We start from the raw sequence: 21363 nt of genomic DNA, 5'->3' as shown, positions 1-21363 counted from the left end.
ATTTTTGTTGTTTTGTTGATAACAGTTGAATATATATATATGATAAACAGTTAATGGTTTTTGAAAACAGAAGAAGTGAAGATGGACAAAGGTCACATAGGTATCTGAAGAGTTTCACCGGGAATAATGCCCTTCAAATACCAGAAGAATGTTTTGAAAACAGAAAGAAGATTTTGAAAATACAGTTTTGAAAACAAGCTAAGAAGAGAAGGTTTTTGGGACTTACACTCTATTAGAGGCCCAGTACTTTACAGTACTGGTTATAAAAACAGTTGGAAAATGATTTAGAATGATACAATGTTTTGTTGTTTGAAAACCCTAATCATTTGACTTATTCGGAGATTGAAAACAGTTTTGAAAATTGACAAAAGTCAACTTAATTAAGGTAAAGATGAAGATCTATGCCTAATTAAAACCTAAACAAACAGGGTTTTATCATAAACCTTATTTACAAAATGATTAGGTTAAAACAAAGTGAATATATATTTAAAGTATATAAGAAAAACACTTAAAACATACTATTTTAAACCTAATAAAAATATATGAAATAAATAATATTTTTATGATTTTTTTTATTATTCACAAAATAGATATATTAAATGACAAGTGTGTGAAAAATGAAGTGAAAATAAATTAATTTGATAGGTTAAATAATTGGTTAAAGTTGTGAAGAAAATAAATGGGAAAAAGTGGTTAAAAATAGGGTTTTGTCACCAACCAGGTTTGAACCCACGCCCTTTGTATTACCAGCCCAAAACAACACCACTGAGCCAACGCGCGCTTGGTGTCATATGCATGGTTCCATTGCAATTCATATATTACTCAAATGCATAGAAGTGAAAAAAGAAATAAAATCAAAAGGTCTGGGGCGAGGGGGATTCGAACCCCAGACCTTGGGCACGCGCAACACACAAACACTCTTTACCACTGGGCTATCACGTTTTAGTCGTTAATGAAACAGGTATCAATCAAAATAAAATAAACTTAGACCTGAGTTTGAAAATTGCGCGCCACCACCATCTTCGTCTTCAACCTCAAGCTCTCAAATTTCAAATTTATGAACTTGCTCATTTCTCAACCATTTGCAAATATGTAAAGACCAAACTTGCTCTAAATTCACTCACGATTCTAAATATGTAACTATCATAAATTTATATCAACTATATCTAACTAATTTACCAGAAATCGTGAAGAACCCTAAAACTTAAAAATCAAATTAAATGGCTATGCTGAAAGATAAATGAATGATGATAGAGGGTTTTCAATCCTCTGATGATGCTGAACAAGATAGAATCGAGCTATTTCTTAAAGAATGCTTAAATTAAAGAGATGAGGTTCAGAAACTTACCTCTGAAAATGGAAGTCGTGAGGATGATAGAGAGCAACTGAGCTTGTATGAATGATCCCAAAAGCTTCCTTGTGACTCAGTGATGCTAACTGAATGCTTTTAGTAACCTCAATCTTCCTGAATTACTCTATGGACCTCCCTCGATTTCAGCTTCAAGTGAACATGGAGGGTGATGATTCTTGAGTTACAGATGAGCTGCAGCCATCTGAACAGCTTCACTACCTCCTATGGAACGTGCCTGGATGCTTAGCTTGATTGGAAACCTTCTGAATTGCACTATGGACCTCCAACTGCAACTGCTCCTAAGTGAGAGCAACAATGGTGTTCCTCCACTTGCAGAAATGATCCAGGTGCTTGGATCACCTCAAATGACCTCCCTTGAGATGTTAGAATGCTTACTTTCCAAAGATAAGCTCTGGTTTGAAGAAATCGATTCTTCTTGCCAAAGAACTTTGAAAAACAATAAGCATGAGAAGAGAAAGAGAAAGCAAGGAATATGGTTGCTTTGGTGTGTTTTTCTACTGAAGTATGCTCTCCTATTTATAGGCAAATGACTCAGTACTGATTGAGAGAGTGAGCTTGCTTAGTGAAGCAAGTTTGGTTTCTTAGCCATGAAGAAATTTCAAAGAATATCCAAGTGTGATCATTGCATTTTCGAGCCAGCTCCCCCATCCATTGATTCTATCTGATCTTAGGGAACATTTCAGATGCAAAGTGAGCTCTAATTGGTTGGTGAGAAGATTCCTTGGGTGATTCATCAATTTGCCATAAATTCACAAATGTAATCATTACATAATCACATGTTCTTGTTTTAGGAATCTTCCTCAATTATCATGGCATGGTGAAAATGAATGCATGGCATGTTTTCAGATGTGTTATGGGTCGTGTAGCATCCATATTTGAGGTCATGTGCACAAAATTTCAAAGTTAAAAAATGATGCATGACCTATAATTTCACTTCATGAGGCCAACTTTGAACAAGCATAACTCTTAGCTCAAAATGAATTTGGAGAAGGTTGAACACAATTTAGAAAGCCCTAAACATCTACTTCAAATCATTAGTTTGGAGTTTCTTCAAAATCCTTTGGCAAATTTGTGAAAAATGAGGCCAAAGTTGGAAGAAAACTAGGTTAAAACACTTAGAAAAATTTCTAAGTGTTTATGACCTAAAACTCCAAAACTTCTAAAACTCTTAAATGATTGATCTTTTGAAAAAAGTTCCTTTGTAAGATGTTGTTTTATTTTGCAAGATCTACAACTTTCATGTTGGAAGTTTTTTGAGTTGTGTAGGTGAAATTTTGAGTTCTCACCATGCCTTAAAAAACCCTAATTCCCGACTTTTTGCTCCTTGATGAATTTCTTTGAATTTCTTTGGTCAAATGACTTTACCATCCATATATTGATGATATTGATCCTTGAAAGTCATTTTTTGAGAAAAGATCTCAAAAGTCAATGGTGATCCTATACAGTTGACTTTTTCCAGATAAGGTGAGATTTTGGACTTTTGTGTAGAATCAAGATCTTTTCCTCAAATGAATGATGTAAATGGATTATATTGAGGTAGTAGAGATTCTTGAATCATGTCTTGATTTTTGGATTCATGCCCTGATTAAAAGTCAACTATCCTGGTGAATTAGGTCAAAAACCCTAATTGTCGACCAGATGAAAATAATGACTGTAGACTTTGAAATGAGGTGTGATGTCCAGTGGATCTTGTCATATGAGTTATTTGAAGATGATTGATGTCTTTGAATGATCCCCTAGGGCTTTTTATGGTTTCCCAAAGGTGATCCCTGATTTTAGTCCTTGATAAGGCTCAAAACCCTAGTTTGTGGATCTGAGTAATTTTGTACTTATATGACTGGGTGTCTAATCAATCATAGGTGAAATAATGAAGCTCTTGAGTCTTATGATTGTATTAGAGACTAATCCTCCTATTGATTGATCCTTTGCCTGAGTTTTCCTGTCTTTGAACACCCTCGATTGAATGTCAGACTGCTCTAGGTACTTACTCTGACTTGATGAAAATCCTGAAGATATGCCATCTCAGGGGGGGTCAAAAATTAGGGTATGACAGAATGCTAAGGTATCCTTATTGTTGCCTAATGACTATTATATCCTTCCCTTAGACTACCTGCCCTCTTTATGGTAGGGACAGTCTTATGGCGAACGATACTCTCAATGACCCTTTCACATCCAATTGAAAGACTTCCTGCCCTCTCATGGTATGGATAGACTCTTTCGCCCGAAAGACTTAAAGAACACGAAAGACAAACTTAGGGTAGGTAGTTCTCAATTGCTTGCTCAATTCAAATAAAATCAAAATGCTTTTCACACCCCCTTTCAAAACTATTCAAAACAAGGCTACGCTTATTTACAAGCTAAAGTCCTTAACGAAATCTTTTTACTATTCACACACGACACTTTTCAAACAATTCAAATAAACAAGGGAGCTAAGCAATTAAGAGCCCATGGATAACCATGGATGCAAAGGGTGCCTTACACCTTCCCTTTGTATAACTTACCCCCCGAACTCAAAATCTTTCAAAGGTCTTTTTCTGTTCTTTTAGCCTTTATATTAAATTGGATAAAATAAAAGTCGGTGGCGAATCTTGCTATCCGCGACATGTCGATAAAGTCAGTTCACCGTATTACATCGGTGTTCATTCACAAAAAGGTTTGAAATCAAGGTTTTACCGCATGAAAATGAACCTCGATACATGAGAACTTGATTAAAGTTTGCAAACGCAATGCAACAATTAAAATCCACACCGACAACACGGTTTCAAGCTTCTAAACCAAACTTCAATCAAGTATCGATAAATAGAATCAAATATGAAATCATACATTAACACATGAATATTAATCAAAAATCGATACGGAATCATAATCTAACACAAGAATCAAACTCATTCAACAATTAATATTCGAATTTCAATTCATGAACGAAATTTAGAAACACAAACTTATTCACTTAATTAATCAACCGATTCCACATTTATTCATGATTCACAAATTATTTGACAATTAATTCATAACATAAACTCAAGAATCAACATCATTCAACAATTAAAAATTCAACTCATGCTTGATTCCACAATTCAATTTAGTTCAAGATTCAAGTAAGCAATTATCAACTCAATAAACAATTGAAACAAGATCAAGAATTAAAGGAGTTACCAAACTGAAATTGGAGAAGAGAATCATAGGAGAAAATCCATGAAGACAAAGGAGAATTGCCGGAAATTCTGCGATACAGAGAGGAGGCCGCGCAGAGGAGGCAGTGTTAATTCACATTTTGTGAGTTAATATATACCTTGGAACTATTTAATTCAGTGTTATTTTAGCTTTGTTTGCTTATTTTCCTTGTTAGTTTATTGTTTTAATCAAATTAGTGTGGAGTACATTAGGTACTCCCATTTGTTGGTTTAATTTTTATTGTGTGTGTAGAAGTTAGCAATAGTTAAGCTGAGGCAAGACCGGGCCAGTCTGATGATGAGCCATGAGTGAGGAAGATTAATTTATAATATAACAATGATGCAAGCTAGTACAATAGCAAAAAGAGAGTGGGAAGGAATATTGAATGGAGGGAAAACTTGGTGGGTGCTGAAAATAAGAGTGGAAACAATTCAAATTCAAGACTGAAGAGAGTGGCGCTAAAAGACAATATCTGGTACACTGTGCGTCGCTTGCTCCTGCTGCCACAGTTTGCACATTTCACCTTGTCCCCCTAGTGTTTTTGGCTTGTATGAAGATCCCTTGTCTCTATGCTGAAGACGTTATGGATTCTTAGGATGGGCGAGAGCATTGAACTTAGGCCCATGATCCAAGGAAGTTGAGAAAAACCCTAGTTCCGTGGACTATATAAAGAGTTGGAAGTAACAATGAAAGGGGTTCAGAAATTGTTCCAAGTTGGTATTCCACAAATTTGAAGCGTGTTTGCAGAAGAGTGCTAGAGTCTTCTCTCCTCATCCATCTTTGTGCTTGCTAATGAATGTTGGTGTGATTGGAGTCTCCTCTTGAAGGCTTAAATTTCTCAAGTTCTACTCCAAGTTCCTCTTAGGTTGTTATCTTTTATACATTTTCTTGTCTTAAGATGGTTCCTTTGAGAACCATGTTCATTGTTTGTACTCAGCTCACTATGAGCTAAACTGCTTTTAGTTGAGCAATGTGATATTAGTATTGAAAGTGTGTTTATGTTATATGCTTGTGTGGTTAGTGCTTGCTTTATCATGCGTTTACAACTCCAACACTTATTCCTTTGATTGATCCAACAACAAGTGTATTTCATGAATAAAAATGGTTGAAAGAGTAGAATAGATATATTCACTTAAATTGGTTGCTTAGACATAAATCATCACCTATTGTTATTTCTCTACTTTATTACTACTAGAACGCTGGACTCAAATCATCACCTATTGTTATTTCTCTACTTATGCTTAAAGTGAAAGAATAGTTCTAATAAAAAATTCATATCTAAGTAGTAACACTCCCTGTGGGTACGATACTCTTATATTTATTACTTGCTACAATCAAAACGTGTATACTTGCATGTGACACCTTTGAGAATTATGAACAAGTTTTTGGCGCCGTTGCCGTGGAGTGATTTTTACTACATTTCTGATTTTGTATTTGGTTCTATTTAATTTCATTTTAAGCATTACTGTTTTTGATATTCTGCTGTAGTTTGGTGTCATGACAGGTGTTAAGCTATTGCATTCACAGATCGTTGCACCCTATTCACCGTGGATTTCTTGAGCGCTAAGAAGGCATAGACGTGCTAGACGTATCCCAAAAGTGCCTGCAGAAGTTAATCTGGTTAACATTGATCAACCAGAACCACCTCCACCTTTACTAGAGGATTGATACGAGGAAGAGAAGATCCAAGTCATGGCAGACAATGACATTATTGGTATTGCCAATGACAGAGCACGGAACATCAGAGACTATGCTGTCTTTGATCCTACTTTGATGAACACTGGAATTGTCCTGCCAGAGATCACTGCAGCTCAATTTGAATTCAAACCCATGGTGTTCCAAATGCAGTAGACTACTCGTCAATATTTTGGATCTCCCAATGAAGACCCTCATCTGCATTTGAGGCAATTTCTGGATGTAGCTAGCAACTTCAAAATTTCGAGCGTGACTGATGATGCCTTCAAGTTAAGGTTTTTTCCTTACTCTCTAAGGGATAGAGCCAAGAGTTGATTAAATTCCTTGGAGCCTAATTCCATTGCCACATGGACTGACTTGGCTAAGAAATTCTTAGCTAAGTATTTTCCTCCTTCCAAGAATGCAAAGATGAGAAACAAAATCACATCATTTAGGCAAGGAGATGAAGAGTCTCTATTTGAAGCTTGGGAATGAATCAAGGATCTACTTAGGCAATGCCCTCACCATGGAATCCCTATTTACATCCAACTCGAGACATTTTATAATGGGCTAGTTCCTTCTTCAAGGAACATGCTTGTTGCATCTAGTGGAAGAGCGCTTTTGTCTAAATCCATAGAAGAAGGGTATCAGTTGATACATAGCATCACAACCAACACTTACCAATGGCCTGTTACTAGATCTAATGTTAGAAATGCTCAGAAGAGACCTGCTGGAGTTCATGAAGTCACTGTTAGAACAAGATTTATTCTGATCAATAATCTATGTTTTGATGATAACATTATATATGAATTTTGTATAAGACAATGTGGTACTCTAATCCTTTCCATTTTCCATTTTAGGAAATATATAAAGAGTATGCACAATTCAGCGCTCAAAAGCACTGACTCGGAAGGTTCAGGATGTCTACATCAGAACATGCTCTGGCAAGACATCAGAAGATGGTCAAGAAGAATCAGAACATGGACTATGAAGCATCAAAAGAACATGAAGTCAGAAGCAGGAGCACTGAAGTTCTGAATGGTATCACGCTCAAGCTCTTCAAAGTCAGAAGACATGAAGATGCTCTGCACCAAGCTCATTGACTCTAATATTCAAACGTTGTTATCTACAAATCTGAGTTCAGAAGCAAGTACAAGATGAAAGGCTATTAAGTCTAGTCTCTGACTGACAAAAGGAACGTTAGAAGCTACAAAAGGCAAAGTCAGTAAAAGCAGCAAAAGCATGGCTCGAGGTAGTTTACAAAAGTGTGAAACATTAAATGCAGCGCTGTACTATTCACGCAAAGCAATAAATGCAACCCGACGATCATCTTCACTCAACGCCTATATATAGAAGTTCTGATTAGAAGCAGCAATAGAGAACTCTTGCGCATTATACCAAAACACTGTCAAATTCAAAGCTCACGAACTTCATCTTCAACCTCACAAACTCTTGTAATATTTAGTGAGTGTTTAGCTTAGAACTTAAGAGAAATATCACTGTTTTGATTATAGCTTTATAAGAAGCAATCTATAATCTTGTAAACATTATTTTACATTGTTTGTAAAAGGTTCCTAGAGTGATCAAGTTGTGATCAGTAGACTCTAGAAGACTTAGAAGTTTTCTAAGTGGTGATTTCCTAGAGTGATCAAGTTGTGATATGTATACTCTAGAAGACTTATAAGTTTTCTAAGTGGATAACCATTGTAATCAGTTGGATTAGTGGATTAAATCCCTAGTTGAGGTAAATCACTCTAAGGGGGTGGACTGGAGTAGTTTCGTTAACAATGAACCAGGATAAAAATAATTGTGTTCATTGTTTTTATCTTACTAGTTTTTAAAGTCACCCTTATTCAAAACCCCCCTTTCTAAGTGTTTATCTATCCTTCAATTGGCATCAGAGCGCCGGTTCTAGGTGCAAGCACTTAACCGTGTTAGATAAAAGATTCAGGGAGAAAAACACAAAGTCAATATGGTTGAAACAGCTACATCTACTCCTACACCTGAACAAAACAACAATGGTAATGGAAGCAGTAGCTTCAATGGCTATAATAGACCACAAGTCTTTGATGGTGAAAATTTTGAATATGGGAAAGATAAACTCGAAAGTTACTTTCTTTGTCAAGATGGTGACTTATGGAATCTAGTCTTGGATGGTTACAGACATCCTATAAATGCTCGTGGAGTAAAGATGTCAAGACAAGAAATGAGTGATGATCAAAAGAAACAAATAAAAAATCATCACAAGTCAAGGACTATTCTGCTGAATGCTATTTCTCATGCTGAATATGAGAAAATAACAAATAGAGAAACTACCTATGACATCTTTGAATCCTTGAAGATGACTCATGAAGGTAATGCCCAAGTCAAGGAGACAAAAGCTCTTGCCTTAATCCAGAAGTATGAAGCTTTCAAGATGGAGGAAGATGAAAACATTGAAGCAATGTTCTCAAGATTCCAGACTCTGACTGCTGGACTAAGAGTGCTTGACAAGGGATATACAAAGGCTGGTCATGTCAAGAAGATCATCAAAAGCTTGCCCAGAAGATGGGGCCCAATGGTGACTGCATTCAAGATTGCTAAGAATCTGAATGAAGTTTCTCTTGAAGAGCTGATCAGTGTCCTGAGGAGTCATGAAATAGAGCTGGATGCAAATGAAACTCAGAAGAAAGGTAAGTCAATCACTTTAAAATCAAATAATAAAAAATGAACTAACGCTTTTCAGGCTAAAGAAGAAGATTCTGAAGAGTCAGAATTAGAAGAAGAAGAAGATGAACTTTCTATGATTTCCAGAAGAGTAAATCAACTCTGGAAGAGTAAGCAAAGAAAGTTCAAGAACTTCATAAGTTCCAAAAGGCCTGAAAGAGGAGAATCTTCCGGACACAGAAGATCTGACAAAAAGAAGGTGACGTGCTATGAATGCAAGGAACCTGGACATTATAAGAATGAGTGTCCAAAGCTTCAGAGGAAAAGCCCAAGAAGAAGTTTGAAAAGAAGAAAGGCCTTATGGCTACTTGGGATGACTCAGATTCTTCTGATCAAGAGTCAGACTCTGAAGATGAGCAGGCAAACATAGTGCTGATAGCCACTGTTGATGATGAATTAGAATCTACATCAGACTCAGATTCTGAAGAGGTATTTTCTGAACTGTCTAGAGAAGAGTTAGTTTCTATTCTAACTGAACTTCTAGAATTCAAGGCTCAACTTAGTATCAAATACAAGAAGCTGAAGAAGCTCTTTACATCTGAAACTAAGAAGCTTGAATTAGAAAATTCTGAACTTAAGGAAAAAGTTTTAAAACTATCTAAAGATGCTGAATCATCTTCTAGTTTAGAAAAGTCTATCCCAGGCATGAACAATATTCTTAAGGAATATGACTTGAGTTTTAGGAAGTTTTTATCTAGAGGTATAGGCAGAAGTCAGCTAGCCTCTATGATATATGCAGTTAGTGGAAACAAGAGAGTTGGCATAGGATATGAGGGTGAAACCCCATATAAACTTGAATCTGTTGATAAGATGAAAATCACATACAAACCTCTGTATGATCAATTCAAGTATGGCCACTCCCATGATATTAGGCTCACATCACATGCTAAGAGTTTCGACATTACACACACCAAGAAGCATGTTGCACACACTAGAAAATATCATGCTACTCAGAATAGAGAATATCATGTTGTACCTGCTATTAATTTTCATGCTAAACCCAAGTTCAATCAGAACTTGAGGAGAACTAACCCAAAAGGACCCAAGAAAATGTGGGTACCTAAGGAAAAGATAATTCCTATTGCAGATATCCTTGGCAGCCAAGAAGACAAAGGAAGACATGTCATGGTACCTGGACTCTGGGTGCTCGCGGCACATGACGGGAAAAAGGTCTATGTTCCAAGACCTGGTGCTTAAGTCTGCTGGAGAAGTAAAGTTTGGAGGGAACCAGAAGGGCAAGATCATTGGCTCTGGAACTATAAGCATTGGTAACTCTCCCTCTATAACTAATGTTCTGCTAGTAGATGGATTAGCTCATAACTCGTTGTCCATAAGTCAATTAAGTGACAATGGTTATGACATAATCTTCAATCAAAAGTCTTGTAAAGCTATTAGTTAGAAGGATGGCTCAATCTTATTTATAGGCAAGAGAAAGAACAACATTTACAAGATTGATCTTCAAGATCTTATGAATCAGAAGGTTACTTGCCTTATGTCTGTTAGTAAAGAGCAGTGGGTCTGGCATAGAAGATTAGGTCATGCTAGTTTGAGAAAGATTTCTCAGATTAACAAACTTAATCTGGTCAGAGGACTCCCTAATCTAAAATACAAATCAGATGCTCTTTGCGAAGCATCTCAGAAAGGGAAGTTTTCAAAACCTGCATTCAAGTCTAAGAATGTTGTTTCTTCCTCTAGGCCGCTAGAACTTCTGCACATTGATCTTTTTGGCCCAGTCAAAACAACATCAATCAGAGGGAAGAAATATGGATTAGTCATCGTATACGACTATAGCAGATGGACATGGGTAAAGTTCTTGAAACACAAGGATGAGTCACATATAGTGTTCTTTGATTTCTGCACTCAGATCCAATATAAGAAAGAGTGTAAAATCATAAAGGTCGGAAGTGATCATGGTGGCGAATTTGAGAACAGATTCTTTGAGATTTATTTAAAAGAAAATGGTATTGCCCATGATTTCTCTTGTCCTAGAACTCCACAGCAAAATGGGGTTGTATAACGAAAGAATAGGACTCTACAAGAAATGGCCAAAACCATGATCAATGAAACCAATATGGCTAAGCATTTCTGGGCAGAAGCAATTAACACTGCATGTTATATTTAGAATAGAATCTCCATAAGACCTATTCTTAATAAGACTCCTTATGAATTGTGGAAGAACAGAAAGCCCAACATTTCTTATTTCCATCCATTTGGATGTGTATGTTATATTCTGAACACAAAAGATCATCTGCATAAGTTTGATTCTAAGGCACAAAAGTGTTTCCTTCTTGGATATTCTGAACGCTCTAAAGGCTACAGAGTATACAATACTGAAACATTGGTTGTTTAAGAATCAATCAATATCAGATTTGATGATAAGCTTGGTCTTGAAAAGCCAAAGCAGTTTGAGAATTTTGCAGATATAGAAATCTCTAATTCAGACTCTGAAGAACCCAGAAGCAAAGTTTCAGAAGATCAAGTTGCTGCTTCATTAGAGAATCTCAGAATTTCTGAAGAGCCAATTATCATAAGATCTTCTAGACTCAACTCAGCTCACCCAGAAGAAGTGATCATTGGGAAGAAAGATGATCCTATCAGAACAAGAGCATTCCTTAAGAACAATGCAGAATGTCAATTTGGTCTAGTATCTCTGATTGAGCCAACTTCTGTTGATTAAGCTCTGGAGGATGCTGACTGGATAATTGCCATGCAAGAACAAATAAATCAGTTTACAAGGAATGATGTTTGGGATTTGGTTCCAATACCAAAAGGATTTAACATCATTGGAACTAAGTGGGTCTTCAGAAACAAGCAAAGCGAAAAAGGAGAAGTTGTAAGAAACAAAGCCAGACTGGTTGCTCAGGGCTATAGTCAGCAAGAAGGTATTGACTATACTGAAACCTTTGCACCAGTGGCCAGGTTAGAATCTATTCGCTTATTAATCTCTTTTGCCACTCAAAACAACATCACTCTGTATCAGATGGATGTTAAGAGTGCCTTCTTAAATGGTTATATAGATGAGGAAGTATATGTCCACCAACCTCCTGGTTTTGAAGACTCTAAGTCTCCAGAACATGTTTTCAAATTAAAGAAATCATTATATGGCCTGAAGCAAGCTCCTAGAGCTTGGTATGAAAGATTAAGTTCTTTCCTTCTGGATAATGGTTTCACTAGAGGAAAAGTGGACACAAATCTCTTCTGTAAAACCTTTAAAAAGGATATTTTAATTTATCAAATATATGTTGATGATATTATTTTTAGAACATCTAATGCTACACCTGGAAAGGAGTTTGCTAAGTCTATGCAGGCTGAGTTTAAAATGAGCATGATGGGAGAACTTAAGTATTTCTTTGGGATCCAGATCAATCAAACTTCTGAAGGAACTTATGTTCATCAGACCAAGTATGTGAAAGAACTTCTAAAGAAGTTTAATCTTTCTGAAAGCAAAGAAGCAAAAACTCCTATGCATCCAACGTGTGTTCTAGGTAAGGATGAGGTAAGTAAGAAGGTAGATCAGAAGCTATACAGAGGTATGATTGGATCTCTTCTATATCTTACTGCTTCTAGACCTGATATTATATTCAGTGTTTGTCTGTGTGCAAGATTCCAATTAGATCCTAGAGAATCTCACTTAACTGTTGTTAAGAGAATTTTGAGGTATCTGAAAGGTACTACTAATGTTGGTTTAGTCTACAAAAGATCAGAAGAATACAACTTAGTAGGATATTGTGATGCTGATTACGCTGGAGATAGAGTTGAAAGGAAAAGTACTTCTGGAAGTTGTCAATTTCTTGGATGTCATCTGATCTCCTGGTACAGCAAGAAGCAAGCTACAATTGCTCTCTCTACAATAGAAGCAGAATATGTTGCTGCTGCTGGATGTAGTACACAGATGCTCTGGATGAAGAGTCAGCTAGAAGATTATCAGATATATGAGAGTAACATTCCTATCTTCTGTGATAATACTTTTGCTATTTGTTTATCTAAGAATCCAATCTTACATTCCAAAGATAAACATATTGAGATTAAACATCATTTCATTAGGGACTATGTTCATAAGGGCGTTTTATCTTTAAACTTTGTTGATACAGACCATCAATAGGCTGATATCTTTACAAAACCCTTTGCTGAAGATAGGTTTAAGTTCATTCTAAAGAATATCAGTATGGATTTATGCCCAGAATGAAAGGATGAGAATTTTTTATATATGGATTAGATTTGAAATGATCATTTATTTTCTTATCAAATGTTCTGAAAATGTTGATCAATTAGATATTCTGATTTTGTTATTACTAACGTTTCATATGTCTAAGTTGATTCAGAATCTCTTTTAAAGAAAAACAGCTGTCACCAGCTATTCCAAAAGATGAACACGTGTTCACTCTGAAGGGACAAGCATGCGTGCAGTTGATGAGACGCCGCCCTATGTAACTGTGCAAATCATTTCAAATATCACGTTTTACCCTAACGTCACTCAACATTAAATGCATTTGATTCTCTGTATTCTGTAATTGTTCATTCTCAGAACTTAATTGCATGTTGTTTCAAATCCGTGTCTATTTATACATCTCTCATAATCTCATTTTCTCTTTTCACACATTCTTTCTCTCTAAGTTCATGCGTTTTTGCAACCTTTTCTCTCTTTTCTCAAACCCTAAAAAGAAACCCAGAAATCTCATAAGTGCTTCCATGGCTTCCCCTTCTACTCAGAATGATAGTTCTTCTTCTCAGCAACAACATGAACAAGAACAAGAGCAACAACTTGTTCCACCTGAAGTTGTTTTTCATGTTGGCTGCATTATTGGTAAAACATACCTGGTTGATTGTGTTTATGCAGGTTGCATATATGTGTGGAGCTAATACAAGTTTTGTAATGAATGTCATGATCGATGTCATGACATCCATGTGTGACAGCAGGAGCTGTTATTATTTATTAATTTTGTTTCCTGATTTATCCTTTTTATCAGTTTAGGAAACTTTTTATTGAGTGCTGCATATTTCGTCCAGAAGATCCTACTGACAGCACATTGTGTAACAGACAGTTGGCGTGTGAATTAGGTTAACTTTGTTAACCCTAATGTGTTTCTATAAAAATCCCAAGGCCCAAGACTGCTTATAAAAAGACCTGCAATCCTAATTTGGAACGCACACAAAAGATTGTGTATTGTGAAGAACGGTTGTTCTGTAACTGTCTCTTGTGATCCATGCTATTTTTTTTATGATTGCGTTGGAATTAGTTTATGTTTTATTTGTGTCACTCTAAGCTTTTAAGCATGAGTGTGTGTCTCTTGATTGAAGCATTTAAGCAGATCAAGGTGTGCTTTTGAAGTGTGTCTTCTATCTGTAATTGTTTATTGTGTATGTGTTATCACTGCTATGATTGAGGGAGAGTGGAATGGAGATATTCCATATCTAGGTAGAACCAAGGTAGAAGGGTCATTTGTTAGTGATTAAGTGAGGAGTTGTAAACTAGGAGTTTAGCTCTGAATTGATACTACTATTAGTGGACTTCATCCCTTGCTTGGTAGCCCCCAGAGTAGGTTGTTTGAACCGAATTGGGTAAACAATTCTGTGTGTTCTTTACTATTTTATGTTGTTTGTTATTATTGTCTGTGTTGCGTAATTGTGGATGTCATAACATCCAGTTTGACATCGAGCGTGTGTTACTAGACTTTTCAATTGGCATCAGAGCAGGCACCCTGCCTGTTTACATCTGGGTGAGATCTAGGGATAACAAAATTCTGGTACTATGGAGAAGGAACTGTTAGTGTTTGGAAATAGACCACCTATCCTGGATGGCTCTAACTATGACTACTGGAAACCCCGTATGGTAGAAGTCATTAAGTCAGTGGACAGCAAGGCCTGGAGAGCTGTTGAAAGTGGATGGAAACATCTGAGAAAATTCTGGAAGATGGAACCACTGTTCTAATTCCTGAAACTCAATGGAGCAAATCTGAAGAAGAGTTAGCGTTGGGCAATTCCAAGGCCCTAAGTTCAATATTCAATGGTATCGACAAGAACATCTTCAGACTTGTGCAACACTGTGAGCTGGCTAAAGAAGCTTGGGATATTCTCAAAACAGCACATGAAGGTACGTCAAAGGTAAAGGTGTCGAGACTTCAAATACTTACCACTAAGTTTGAAAATCTCAAGATGAAAGAGGATGAAATCATTCATGAGTTTTACATGAATGTCCGTGAGATTTCAAACAACTCTGCAGCCTTAGGTGAGAAAATTACTGAAGAGAAACTGGTAAGGAAGATCCTCATATCACTGCCTAAGAAATTTGATATGAAGGTAATTGCCATCGAGGTTCTTGATATCAGCAACATGAAGCTGGACGAACTTCTTGGTTCTCTCCAGACCTTTGAGTCAAGCATCTGTGAGCCTGTTGAAAAGAAGAACAAAAGCATTGTGTTTGTCACCAACACAGGTGATGATTCAAAAGAAAGCAATGGTGTAAGTGATGAGAATTTATCAGACGCCATAGCCATGCTTGGAAAACAATTCAACAGACTTATTAAAAGGGTTGATCAGAAGTCTAGACCTAATGTAAAGAACATTTCCTATGACATCAGTCAGACATATGACTCAAGCAAAAGATTCAAAGCTGAGGAGAAGCCCTATTAAGGGAAAGGGGTTCAATGTCATGGATATGAAGGATTCAGACACATTAAAGCTGAATGTCCTACCTACCACAAGGAGCAAAAGAAAGGACTGACTGTTACTTGGTCTGACGAAGACTCAGATTCAGAAAAGGAAACTGCAAAGCATGTCACAGTTTCAACAAGAATCTATGAATCTGATGACGATTCCAGTGATGATGAACTAGTTGCCTCGTACAATAAGTTGTGTAGGGAAAATGCTGAAGTCTGCAAACAAGTGGAGAAGCAAGAGGTGATCATAAGAGATCTGGAATCTGAAAAGATTAAACATCTTGCAACCATATGTTAGAACAAGATTTGTTCTGATCAATTATCTTAGTTTTGATGATAACAATAATATGAATTTTGCTTAAGATAATATGGTACTCTAATCCAATGCAATTTCCCTTTCAGGAAATATATATAAAGAGTACGCATAATTCAGCGCTCAGAAGCTTTGTCTCAAAGGGTTCAGCATGCAACATCAGAACATGGTCTGGCAAGACATCAGAAGATGGTCGAAGCAGAATCAGAACATGGGTCTATGGAAGCATCAGAAGAACATGAGATCAGAAGCACTGAAGCTCAGAAGATGGTATCACGCAACAGAAGCACTTCACGGTCAGAAGATCAGAAGATGCTATGCACCAAGCTGTTTGACTCTGATGATATTCAAACGTTGTATTCACAAACATCAGATCAGAAGAAAGTACAAGTGGCAAGCTACGCTGACTGACAAAAGGAACGTTAAAAGCTATTAAAGGCTACGTCAGTAGACACAGCGTGAACAAGGCTCGAGGTAGTTGACAAAAGCGTATAACATTAAATGCGATGCTGTACGGAACACGCAAAGCATTAAATGCACTCAACGGTCATCTTCTCCAACGCCTATAAATATGAAGTTCTGATGAGAAGCAAGGTTGACGATTTTAACGATCCTGAACAAAACAACGCTTATTCAACTTGCTGAAACTCTGTTCAAATCAAAACTCAGAATCTTCATCTTCATCAAAGCTCACTACATTGCTTTTGTAATATATTAGTGAGATTAAGCTTAAACGATTAAGAGAAATATCACAGTTGTGATTATCGCTTTTAAGAAGCATTTGTAATACTCTTAGATTGATTACATTAAGTTGTAAGGAACTAGAGTGATCGTGTGGATCAGAATACTCTAGGAAGTCTTAGGAGTGAACTAAGCAGATTGTAACTAGAGTGATCGTGTTGATCAGTAGACTCTAGAAAAGTCTTAGAGGGTATCTAAGCAGTTGTTCCTGGAGTGATCAGTGTGTGATCAGAAGACTCTGGAAGACTTAGTTGCTGACTAAGTGGAAAACCATTGTAATCCGTGCGATTAGTGGATTAAATCCTCAGTTGAGGTAAATCATCTCTGCGGGGGTGGACTGGAGTAGTTTAGTTAACAACGAACCAGGATAAAAATAACTGTGCAATTTATTTTTATCTGTCAAGTTTTTAAAGCTACACTTATTCAAACCCCCCCTTTCTAAGTGTTTTTCTATCCTTCAATTGGTATCAGAGCGCCGGTTCTAAGGTGCAAGCACTTAACCGTGTTTAGAAAAGATTCAGGAAGAGAAAAACGCTTCAGTAAAAGATGGTTGATGAAAGTGAAAAGTCTACACCTACACCTGCATCTACATCTGGCTCTGCTGAGCAATACAACGGTAACAATGGTTATACTAGACCGCCGGTATTTGATGGTGAAAACTTTGAATACTGGAAAGATAAACTGGAAAGTTACTTTCTGGGTCTAGATGGTGATCTATGGGATCTTCTGATGGATGGTTACAAACATCCTGTAAATGCCAGAGGCGTAAAGCTGACAAGGCAAGAAATGGATGATGATCAGAAAAAGCTTTTCAGGAATCATCATAAATGCAGAACTGTTTTGCTGAATGCTATCTCTCATGCTGAGTATGAGAAGATATCTAACAGGGAAACGGCCTATGACATATATGAGTCCTTGAAAATGACTCATGAAGGAAATGCTCAAGTCAAGGAGACTAAAGCTCTAGCTTTAATCCAGAAGTATGAAGCCTTCAAGATGGAGGATGATGAAGACATTGAAAAGATGTTTTCAAGATTTCAAACTCTTACTGTTGGATTGAGAGTTCTTGACAAGGGATACACCAAGGCTGATCATGTAAAGAAGATCATCAGAAGCTTACCCAGAAGATGGGGTCCTATGGTGACTGCATTCAAGATTGCAAAGAATTTGAATGAAGTTTCTCTGGAAGAGCTTATCAGTGCCTTGAGAAGTCATGAAATAGAGCTGGACGCAAATGAGCCTCAAAAGAAAGGTAAGTCTATTGCATTAAAATCTAATATCAAGAAATGCACTAACGCTTTTCAGGCTAGAGAAGAAGATCCTGAAGAATCAGAATCTGAAGAAGAAGATGAACTGTCCTTAATCTCCAGAAGGCTAAATCAACTCTGGAAGACCAAGCAAAGGAAGTTCAGAGGCTTCAGAAGTTCAAAGAAATTTGAACGTGGAGAATCTTCTGATGACAGAAGATTTGACAAGAAGAAGGTCATGTGCTATGAATGCAATGAGCCTGGACACTACAAGAATGAATGTCCAAATCTTCAGAAGGAAAATCCCAAGAAGAAGTTTCATAAGAAGAAAAGTCTTATGGCAACCTGGGATGAGTCAGAAGATGATTCAGACTCTGAAGATGAGCAGGCTAACTGTGCGCTGATGGCGACAGAAGATGACGAATCAGAATCTACATCAGAATCAGATTCTGAAGAGGTATTTTCTGAACTTACTAGAGATGAGTTAGTTTCCGGTCTGACTGAACTTCTGGAACTCAAGTCTCAGATTAGTCTCAAATACAAAAAGCTGAAAAAGCTATTTGAATTTGAAACAAAGAAGCTTGAGTTGGAAAATTCTGAATTAAAAGAAAAACTTTTAAAATTATCCAATAATGTTGGATCTCCTTCTGATTCAGAAAAATCCACTCCTAGTCTAAACCATATTCTGAAAGAATATGATTTAAGTTTCAGGAAGTTCTTATCTAGAAGTATTGGCAGAAGTCAGCTAGCTTCTATGATATATGCTGTGTCTGGAAACAAAAGAGTCGGCATTGGTTTTGAGGGTGAAACCCCATACAAACTTGAACCTGTTGATGAAATGAAAATCACATACAAGCCATTGTATGATCAGTTCAAGTATGGCCACTCCCATGATATTAGGCACACTTCACATGCTCAAAGTTTTCACATAACACACACCAAAAAGCATGTGACACAACCTAGGAAATATCATGAAACTCACATTAAAAATTATCATGCTGTTCCTCCTATTGCTTACAATGTTAAACCCAAGTTCAATCAGAACTTGAGAAAATCTAACAAGAAAGGACCCAAGAAAATGTGGGTACCTAAGGATAAGATTATTCCTATTGCAGATATCCTTGACTGCAAAAAGGACAAAGCACAACATGTCATGGTACCTGGACTCTGGATGCTCGCGACACATGACAGGAAGAAGGTCTATGTTCCAAGACCTGGTGCTTAAGTCTGGAGGAGAAGTCAAGTTTGGAGGAGATCAGAAGGGCAAGATAATTGGCTCTGGAACTATAAAGTCTGGTAACTCTCCTTTCATTGCTAATGTACTTCTTGTAGAAGGATTAACACATAACCTCTTATCTATCAGTCAATTGAGTGACAATGGTTATGATATAATCTTTAATCAAGAGTCTTGCAAGGCTGTAAATCAGAAGGATGGCTCAATCCTATTTACAGGCAAGAGGAAGAACAACATTTATAAGACAGATCTGCAAGATCTTATGAGTCAGAAGGTGACTTGTCTTATGTCTGTTTCTGAAGAGCAGTGGGTCTGGCACAGAAGATTAGGTCATGCTAGTTTGAGAAAGATTTCTCAGATTAACAAACTGAATCTGGTCAGAGGACTCCCTAATCTGAAATTCAAATCAGATGCTCTTTGTGAAGCATGTCAGAAGGGCAAGTTCTCCAAACCTGCATTCAAGTCCAAGAATGTTGTTTCTACCTCAAGGCCATTAGAACTCTTGCACATTGATCTGTTTGGCCCAGTCAAAACAGCATCTGTCAGAGGGAAGAAATATGGATTAGTCATCGTAGATGATTATAGTCGCTGGACATGGGTAAAATTCTTGAAACACAAGGATGATACTCATTCAGTGTTCTTTGATTTCTGCATTCAGATTCAATCTGAAAAAGAGTGTAAAATCATAAAGGTCAGAAGTGATCATGGTGGTGAATTTGAGAACAGATCCTTTGAAGAATTCTTCAAAGAAAATGGTATTGCCCATGATTTCTCTTGTCCTAGAACTCCACAGCAAAATGGGGTTGTAGAACGAAAGAATAGGACTCTGCAAGAAATGGCCAGAACCATGATCAATGAAACCAATATGGCTAAGCATTTCTGGGCAGAAGCAATAAACACTGCATGCTATATTCAGAATAGAATCTCTATCAGACCTATTCTAAATAAGACTCCTTATGAATTGTGGAAGAATAGAAAGCCCAACATTTCATATTTCCATCCTTTTGGATGTGTATGCTTTATTCTGAACACTAAAGATCATCTTGGTAAGTTTGGTTCCAAAGCACAAAAATGTTTCCTTCTTGGATATTCTGAACGCTCAAAAGGCTACAGAGTATACAATACTGAAACATTGATTGTAGAAGAATCAATCAATATCAGGTTTGATGATAAGCTTGGTTCTGAAAAACCAAAGCAGTTTGATAATTTTGCAGATTGTGATATTGATATATCAGAAGTTGTTGAGCCAAGAAGCAACGCATCAGAAGCAGAGCTTCTCAGAAGCAAAGAATCTGAAGATCAAGTATCAGCTTCTCTGGAGGATCTAAGTATTTCTGAAGAACCATCTGTCAGAAGATCATCCAGACTCATCTCTGGTCATTCAGAAGATGTCATTCTTGGAAAGAAGGATGATCCAATCAGAACAAGAGCATTCCTTAAGAACAATGCAGACTGTCAATTAGGTCTTGTATCTTTGATCGAGCCAACTTCTGTTGATCATGCTCTAGAAGATCCAGACTGGATAATTGCTATGCAAGAAGAACTGAATCAGTTTACAAGGAATGATGTTTGGGATCTTGTTCCTAGACCAGATGGATTCAATATAATTGGTACAAAATGGGTCTTCAGAAACAAGCTCAGTGAGAAAGGTGAAGTGGTAAGGAACAAAGCCAGACTGGTGGCTCAGGGTTATAGTCAGCAAGAAGGGATTGATTATACAGAAACCTTTGCACCAGTGGCCAGGTTAGAATCTATTCGTCTATTAATTTCATTTGCCACTCAACATAACATCACTCTTTATCAGATGGATGTCAAGAGTGCCTTCTTAAATGGTTATATAGATGAAGAAGTTTATGTCCATCAACCTCCTGGTTTTGAAGACTCTATGTCTCCTAATCATGTTTTTAAACTTAAGAAATCATTGTATGGATTGAAACAGGCTCCCAGAGCTTGGTATGAACGCTTAAGTTCTTTCCTTCTGGATAATGGTTTCACTAGAGGAAAAGTGGACACTACTCTCTTTTGTAAAACCTTTAAAAGGGATATTTTAATTTGTCAAATATATGTAGATGATATTATTTTTGGAACATCTAATGCTACACTTGGAAAGGAGTTTGCTAAGTCTATGCAGGCTGAGTTTGAAATGAGCATGATGGGAGAACTCAAGTATTTCCTTGGAATACAAATAAATCAAACATCAGAAGGAACGTATGTTCATCAAACCAAGTATGTGAAGGAACTTCTGA

At 36.9% G+C, this 21363-nt stretch overlaps 1 non-coding gene across 1 annotated transcript; it reads right to left on the bottom strand.

Moving 5' to 3' along the window:
- Positions 1-6646: 6646 nt before the first annotated feature.
- LOC131608378 (small nucleolar RNA R71) lies at positions 6647-6753 on the bottom strand. Its single transcript, XR_009285642.1, has one exon. It is a non-coding gene; the product is annotated as a small nucleolar RNA R71 (small nucleolar RNA).
- Between the last annotated feature and the right edge of the window lie 14610 nt (positions 6754-21363).

Source organism: Vicia villosa, linkage group LG5 (assembly GCF_029867415.1).
Source record: "Vicia villosa cultivar HV-30 ecotype Madison, WI linkage group LG5, Vvil1.0, whole genome shotgun sequence".
NCBI lineage: Eukaryota > Viridiplantae > Streptophyta > Magnoliopsida > Fabales > Fabaceae > Vicia > Vicia villosa.
Note: the sequence above shows the minus strand (reverse complement) of the source record. Positions and strands in the feature narration are given on the sequence as shown.